Here is a 7,982-nt window from a genome sequence, read left to right on the forward strand (position 1 = left end):
TCAGATAGCTTCTAAGACTGACTCCAGCTCCAGGGGAACCAAATGCCCTCCTCTGGCCTCTGTGGGTACTGACACTCACGTGTAAACACCCTTCACACACACATACACAGAGCTAAAAATGAATACATTTTAAAAAGCCACTTAGTGATTATTTCAAGTGTGCAGGAGGGTGTACGTATGTAGTGACTTACAAATGCTGAGCTGTTTGTATTAGACGCCTGACTACCTGTCAGTTTGGAGTATCCTGGGATGGAGGAGGTCCTAAGAACAATCCCCTGGGGACCCGGAGGATCGAGTCTATGTAGTTGAACATATTTGTCCAAACTCATTCCATTACATGCTCTATGTCTGGGCTTCTTATCACCTCTGCCTGCTTCCTTGGGGGATTCCCCAGAAGCCCTTTGTTAATGAAATGAAGCCTTTGGGCGAAGGCTCGTGCATTTATTTTCCCAATAAAACGAGCACTTGGAATTTGCTTTCCCAAATGGAGACTGTATAGAGCAAGGTGGTACAGCATGGAAATCGTGAGCCGTGGTTAGGGTGCCTTTTCCCCTAGGAGGGTTAGGAGTTTATTCTAGTGTTTTCTTTAAAATCTTTCCAGCCAGAAATTCCACTAGGAGTTCATCTGTCCATTGCTTGACATATGGGCTCAATCTAATTTTATTCCAGGTGGGATTTGATTTAGTATATTATTTCGTTAGTAAAATTTTTAATTCCTACTATCCTGATATATCTGGAATAAGCTCTTCTCAGGCACAGTTTAATATTATTTTAATATAGTTTGATGAATATTTTCATATATTTAATGTAAACATGCATGCATCTGTCTGAATGTATATACCTATGAAAACATCTGCCTTTATAGCTGGTATCTTACTAAGCATTCTTGGCAATGAGATGACAGAGAACTCATAAAGAGCGGTCTACCCGTTCCAAGTCTTCGGTTCTTTGAAATGGTTCTAAAACTTCACAAACCTGGTGCTTTTTGGACAGGAAATATTTGTGTGCCAAGCAAATCTTTAATTCTATGGGCTTCAGAACATTTTGTTAGCTTTTTATCCCCTTAGAAAAAAATTATGTTTTTTAAAATCCCAGTTCTCTCTCTAAGCTTGATTCTAATAAATTAAACCATTCATTGGCTCTTTTTTTTTTTTTTTTTTTGCTAACACTATTTACTGAGAACTTCTCCTTTTATTGTTTTTCCTCTTTTTGTCTCATTAATTCTCAAACTGCCTTAGAAGGCTGAGACTTAAGAGTTTTTTGGAGAATTCAGTTTGGGGAATTTTAGGACCGAAGAGAGGGATGATGGAGAAGGGTCTAGACAAATGACTGGATGAAGGCTTAGCCACCACGACAGGGCCATATGTCTCATCCTGAAAGGTTAGCAAGATGTCAGTAATGCCTTGGTTTTTTTCACAGTTGTCAAGTACGAATACATGTCATGTTTACCATTTGTTTATTTTTCATTTTTGTGGAAATAAGAATCTCACTCATGTCGTGGATTTTTATGAGGGCTAATGATGAAAGAAGACCTCTGCCCCCCCCCAATCAAAAAAAAAAAAACAACAACAAAAAACAAAAACATTTTAAGCAGTGCAGGTAGTGTGCATGGTCAGATCATTAATTACTTCAGTCGTCACCACATCAGTGAAGTGACAGGCCCAGGCTTGAAGAAAACACCAAAACATGGTTGTCAGTAGACTTAACTATACAAGGTGCCGTGCCCCATGCCGAGGGCCTTGCTACCTGGCCATCTATCCCATGTTCTCTCAGCTCCACAGTGAATGATGAAATGCCATGGAATGAAGTAGGGTGACTTGAATGTGGCCATATCTAGCATGTTACAGACTTTCCAAAAATTGAGTTCATTCTTCCCATTGTTAGATTTAACCAAAAAGGTCGGGCTGGATTGCCAGAGGCCATACCTGTGAGCATCTCCTAGTGGTTGCTTGTTCAGCAACTGACTTACTCCTTAAGTGAGAATTTAATGCCAGCAGTGTGTAAATCCACAATGAAACAGAGCATCACCATTAATGAATTCCTTCCTTCCTTCCTTCCTTCCTTCCTTCCTTCCTTCCTTCCTTCCTTCCTTCCTTCCTTTCTTCCTTTCTTTCTTTCTTCCTTTCTTTTTGGAAAAAAAAAAAGAGGCACAGTGTCAGTTGCTTTACAGCAATGGCTAGACATGGAACATCTGCAGTTAGTATAGCCAAAGACAGATTGATCAACTGGTTTTTCTAGATCCTCAGTGCAGATTGGCCACCTGGCTTTTCTAGATCCTCAGTGCAGATTGGCCACCTGGCTTTTCTAGATCTTCATTGTCCCATTTGATATCCTGCTACATGTGGTTCCTCAAATGTAATGGATAGAATTCAGCACTCAGTTCCCTTGTCACAGTGGGCATATTTTAGGGGCTCAGTCGCCACACTGGCCGTGAGACATGATATCGGAAAAGACTTCCATAAACATTTCTACCACCCCCACCCCCCTCCCCGGGAAGTTATGCTGGACAGTTGGATCCTACAGCGAGTCAGTAACAATGAATGCAGTGGGGATTCTGAGAAGAGACCTGAGTGGCCACGAGGTGGCTGGCTGAACGCCTGTGGTTCTGACCTATACGCAAGGCAGCTGGCTGGATGCCTGTGGCCCTAGAAAAACATGATTAAAAATAGTCTGCTATTTCAACAGATGCTTCACAATGTTAATTCTGGTAACTTGCCCAGAGGTCCTCGAATTCAGGAATTCTGAATCCATGTAGCACAAATTAATGCAATTTATTTATTTATTTATTTATTTATATTTTTGTAGATCGACCTTATGGCTCCCTCTTCTCTTACCCCACTCCTGACCACTGGTCATTTCCAACCCTTTCTCTCCACTTAGGCTTACTGTAAGTAACCCCTCAAACCCTGATCACTATCAGCTGTAACACATTTGTTCTCTTTGGCCATTTTCCTGGAATGTATCATTGGGTATTTTCATTGCTTTTGTGCCCCGAGTGAATCTTTACCGAAGGTATTGTCCCGTTCTGACAACATTTACCAAGCAAGCCTGATTCAAAAAAGAAAAAAAAAAAAAAAAAAAAAAAAGATAAGACATCATGACGTTTCCCATTGTGTTCGAATCTCACCTACAAAGGCCCAGCGTGGTGCAGAGGGATAGATATCCTTCTGCTGTCTGCAACCAAGCCACAGTACAGGATGAGATAGATGTGGATCAGAGTCATGGTCAGAGGACCATGGGGCTAAGGGTCCTTCCTAAAAGGGATGGCAGTCAGGGAGGAGAGGGTGGGGCACACAGCTATGTTGTCACAACTCTTGCTGGCCTTGTAGTCCATTGGAAAGTCTATTCTAATGGGAAAAGGGGTCCTGGATTGTCTTTTTATCTAAATGGATGCTTTTCCCCAACACACACACACACACACACACACACACACACACACACACACACACACACATCCAGAGTTGTAGTGGCATGCATGCTTGCCTCCAAATTGATTTCTCCTGTCTACTCAAAGCCTATCCCGATGACGTGATATGGTCTCGAGCCTCAACTGTCACCGGAGTCCTCTCTGACCCCATTCCTGCCCCTCCTGCCTTATCTCTGAGACTCCTCAGGAAAGGAATCCGTAGGTCTGCGTCACAGATGCCTCATTTCGACTGCTGGTAAGTTGAGTTGGGCCAGGGGCGAGCCACAGGCTTTCAGGGAAGGACCCAACATCTTTATCTATCATCTCTACCCAATGGATGCTGTCGATACTGACGTCAGGATCTGTTTTTCTGCATTTTCAACCCCTGTGCTCTTTCTTCCAAGTCCCTCAGGGATGTGGCCATCCAGTCTACCACCCCAGGCTAAACGGCTGGCCGCCACTTCTATGTTAGGCTGTGCTCTGCCTGTCTCCACACGGCAGCTCTTTGTGAATGACGTCAGTGGGGACAACCTAACTTGGTGACCTCCCTGCTTAAACCTCTTTTGGTCAGGACAATGAGACCAGAGGCTCAATCTGGCCTACTTAGATGGTTTCCACCATACTTTAACCTCACCTAACCACATTCCTTCATTGCTGTCTCTAATCATGCCCTGTAAGCTATTACCCTCAGACCATGTTCAATTACTCTAAGTTTAACTCATTCCTGCTTTGGGGCCTTTGCATATCTGCTCTCTGATGCTTAAATTACCCTCTCCCAGTCCCCTCTTAGTTAACTCACACTTATCTGTTCAGTGGTGACTTCCTCTTAGGTATCACATTAGTCATCAGACTCCTCCCCCAGAATGAGGTCACCTTGGGCTGTTACCCTTATACGGGTAAATGACTTCTTCCCAGTGAGACTTTTAGGCTCCACAGGGAGCCTCTTTCCATTTCCATTGTGTTCACAGTTCCAAACAGCAAGCCATGGCAATGGAGGTGTCTAGATACATTTGTTGACTAACTCAACAAATGGTAACTTTATGTGACCTGCCAGCTTAGGAAATGGGAGACTTTGAGCAGCTCATCTGCCCTCCTCCTCGCCCCCCTCTTCCACCCTTCCTTGCCAAGTTCAAATCTTGACTCTACCATTTGTTAGTCAGACACTCTTTGGCAAGTGAAAACCTTTCTAAACTATAATTTTCTCATTAGTAAATCAGCCATAACCATTCATAGGCGAAGGAACCTTCTAGTAGGTTCCCAATAAGCTACGCTCATTATCATCATTACCATCTCCAATTTGGAGAGCAGAGACTGGAAGTCCTCTGCTCGGGCCACAAAGCTCCCCAGGAATAAGAGACAGACACTCCCAAAGGAAACAGATAGTAACATTTTTTATTAAATATTACAGTGGATCAAAAAGTACAAAATATCTCTTGCCTGCTATGTGATTGGGAAACCATTGGCACAGAATACAGTATCAAAAGCGGTAATAAGTACAATTTGGAAAACATACAAAAATTGAGTGTTTATAGTTGGCTCAGCATTCTTCTGGTAGTGTTTAAAACTAGAGGCCAAGGCTACTCAATAACCTCTCCATTGGGAAATTATATAACATCACTGGGCCAGGTTGCTATATACAAATATCACCTTACAGAGCATCAAGGTTTCATAGCTGGGGTTACTCAGTGTACAATATTTACAACACAGGGAAGTTTAGAAAAGTATAAACAGCCAAGAGATTACGCTGCTATTTTATTTTTTTTCAGAGTTCTTTCCGCCATAGGGAGATAAGCAGAATATCAAATACATCAACAGTCAACACCGGAGTGGAGATGCTCAAAGTCCCAACTCCAGCGGTGTGGGTCTCACTGGGGCAAAACCATTCCCGTTCCTTTCTCAGCTCGGGATAACAAGTCAAACTAGACCACCCGGGACTTGGCTGGCCACCACCAAATGTGACTTAGTGGGACAACACGAGAAGAGAGATAAATGGTTCTCTTTGAAGGCACACTACATAAAATATATTTTGTGGGACCACCTTGGAACTTCCATCAGACACACCAACACAGTGAAATACAGTACCTAAGGAGTCATGCACCAGATTGCCAAGCTGTGTGAACTCAACACTGAGACAAACCCTTCTATAGATGTCCTGATGAACAAGTAAAACCGGGAGCTTCTAGCTAGGAAATAAACCAGTCTGACCTGTGGCAAATACTACATGTTTGAATCAGTTACTAAGAAAAACTACTTTAAGCCTAACGCTTGGTTGGGCTGTTGTGGTATTTTCATTTTTACTTTCTATTTTATTTTTTAAGTTGAATTTCCAAAAGTGAGACCCCCGAAGTTTCCCAGAGATGACATCTTTTTAAATATTATTTAGAATCTCTAAATCCCCAACAATTCACAGGCTTGGTGCATTTTGAATTGCAACATTTCTCGGAAGCTGCACTTGGTAAATGGATTTAGGACTCTGGTGCCAATTGGATTCCACAATTTCCTTTACAGAACAACTAATAACAATGGTTTGCTTGCAAAAAAGAAAGGCTTGTGCAATGCCATTCAATAATAAGGCCCCTTGAACTCAAACAATGCAAACAAAGCCAGATTTAAGACATTTAAAAAATGTCCTTCTCAGCCAATGAGAAATTCAATGGTCTTTTTGAAAGATCTCCAAGATCTCTGTTGGGAGTTTGAAAACAAATAACACACCACTTCTACTGGGAAAGTAACCCCCGGTCTCCAGGTCTTAGCATTGGTCCTGATGTCTCACGGAGGGTCTGAGCTCCCTACAACAGAAATATCGAGTCTCCTCTCGGAAGAGATGAGGAAAAAAAAAAAAAATAGCTGGACTATGTTGACATTGTTTGAAAATGGCATGGTTGAATTCCTCCTTGGTGAACACATTGCAAATCACCACACTTCGGAAAACAATCGCCCCATCTTACAAATGGGTGAGCTTGTGATGGTGGTGGGGTTTTGTGTAGGGACAGACATGGCCATTTTGCATTGAGAAATGAACTCACAGGGACCATGTATGGATCCAGCCCATGTCTGCTACAGAATCCCTGGTTCTTTTTCTCCTCTTCTGAGTCTGTGGCTATTCAGTCTAGTGTCACTTTTTCATACTGTGTCCTGGCCAGTATCATGCTGGCTGAAATTGAGACCCACCCCCAACACACACACCCTTTTTCTTGTGCAACAACAGCAGAATAATCTGCATGTGCACATTTATGAGCTAAGTTATACTAATCTATCTATGGTCCTATTAAATATATAATATATATTTATATATATTATTCCACAGGAAGGTAAATAATTAATTGAAGCGAATGGAACTCAACACTGGGTCGCTACATTCTTTTGTTTCCACCTTTGGATAGCATGTTACTATATGGACTATTTGGCTTCATATCATGAGGACATTTCAATAAGAACGAATGGCATGCATGACTTTGCGTTAAGAGCCGTAGATTCACGGTCACTGGTTTTGATTATTTTTGTAGTTCAGTTACCTATTCAGAGATGTTGAAAACCGTCATCAAGTTTCATAGACTTAAATATGTCAGAGGTAAAAAAAAAAGAGAGAGAGAGAGAGACTTGGTTAACTATGGTCCTATAGTCTACTGGTGTTGGGGGAGGAGAGGGCAGAGGGCTGCCGACTTCATCAAAGAGGCTTTCAGCAGGGTTGGATGCAAATGGGAACGAGAATCCACTCTAAGGATGCACTTGCTACACAGCAGATTTTGTGCTTTGGGAGCAAATGGAATCGTTGTCAAAGAGTGCCAGTCAAAAGACCTCCAAAGCAGATAGTATGGCCACGTGGCGAAGAACTTGATACAAACCACCTTACGGGCAACAAATATTCATCAAATCCAGGCTCTAGACACCCAAGAAGATGGCTTTCTTTCACAAACAGGTCATCCAATTATTCCTCAAAGATGTCTCCTTGGGAGAATCTTACTAGGAAACCCAAGAAGCCACCTGATGATGACGACAATCACCCTGTCCCTTGATGGGCCAAGGCCTGGTTGGGATGCCCAGTGGTCAGACCTTGGGAGTTACACAATACCCTTTCCAAAGTCCCCTTTCTGCAGACCATTAGAAAGGTGCTGTTCCAACACTGGCATGAGTTACCCTGGCTCTTGTCCTAAGTTTTGAAATTCCTAAAACCTCTCCTCAGCCCATTAAGTGGGTCCACTCAGTGGCTTTTCACTAACAAGGTTTTTGTTATATGAATTCTCTGGTATGTAGGACGGGTTCACAGCCTAGATAAGGTGAGTGCAATGCTTAATATTTTCACATAATCCAATACTTCAAAGCAAAGCATTTGGCTGGGGAGGCGGTATCTAAACTCTTTCGGAGAGCCATCCCACTCACGAGGGACAGAATCCTCCAGGCGCAGACCCACAAAGGCACAGGCTTTAAGCTAGCTTGTGTTCTCCAGGGGGTTTCTTTATAGTCTGTTCCACTAAAATCAGTTGCTTCAATTTGTAAACAATAACTTGACCACCCAAAGCTGCTCAAAAGAAGATGTGGTGGTGGGCGGGGGCTGGGGCTGGGGCTGGGGCTGGGG

The sequence above is a fragment of the Mus pahari genome, chromosome 9 (genome assembly GCF_900095145.1).
Source record: "Mus pahari chromosome 9, PAHARI_EIJ_v1.1, whole genome shotgun sequence".
In the NCBI taxonomy this organism is placed as follows: domain Eukaryota; kingdom Metazoa; phylum Chordata; class Mammalia; order Rodentia; family Muridae; genus Mus; species Mus pahari.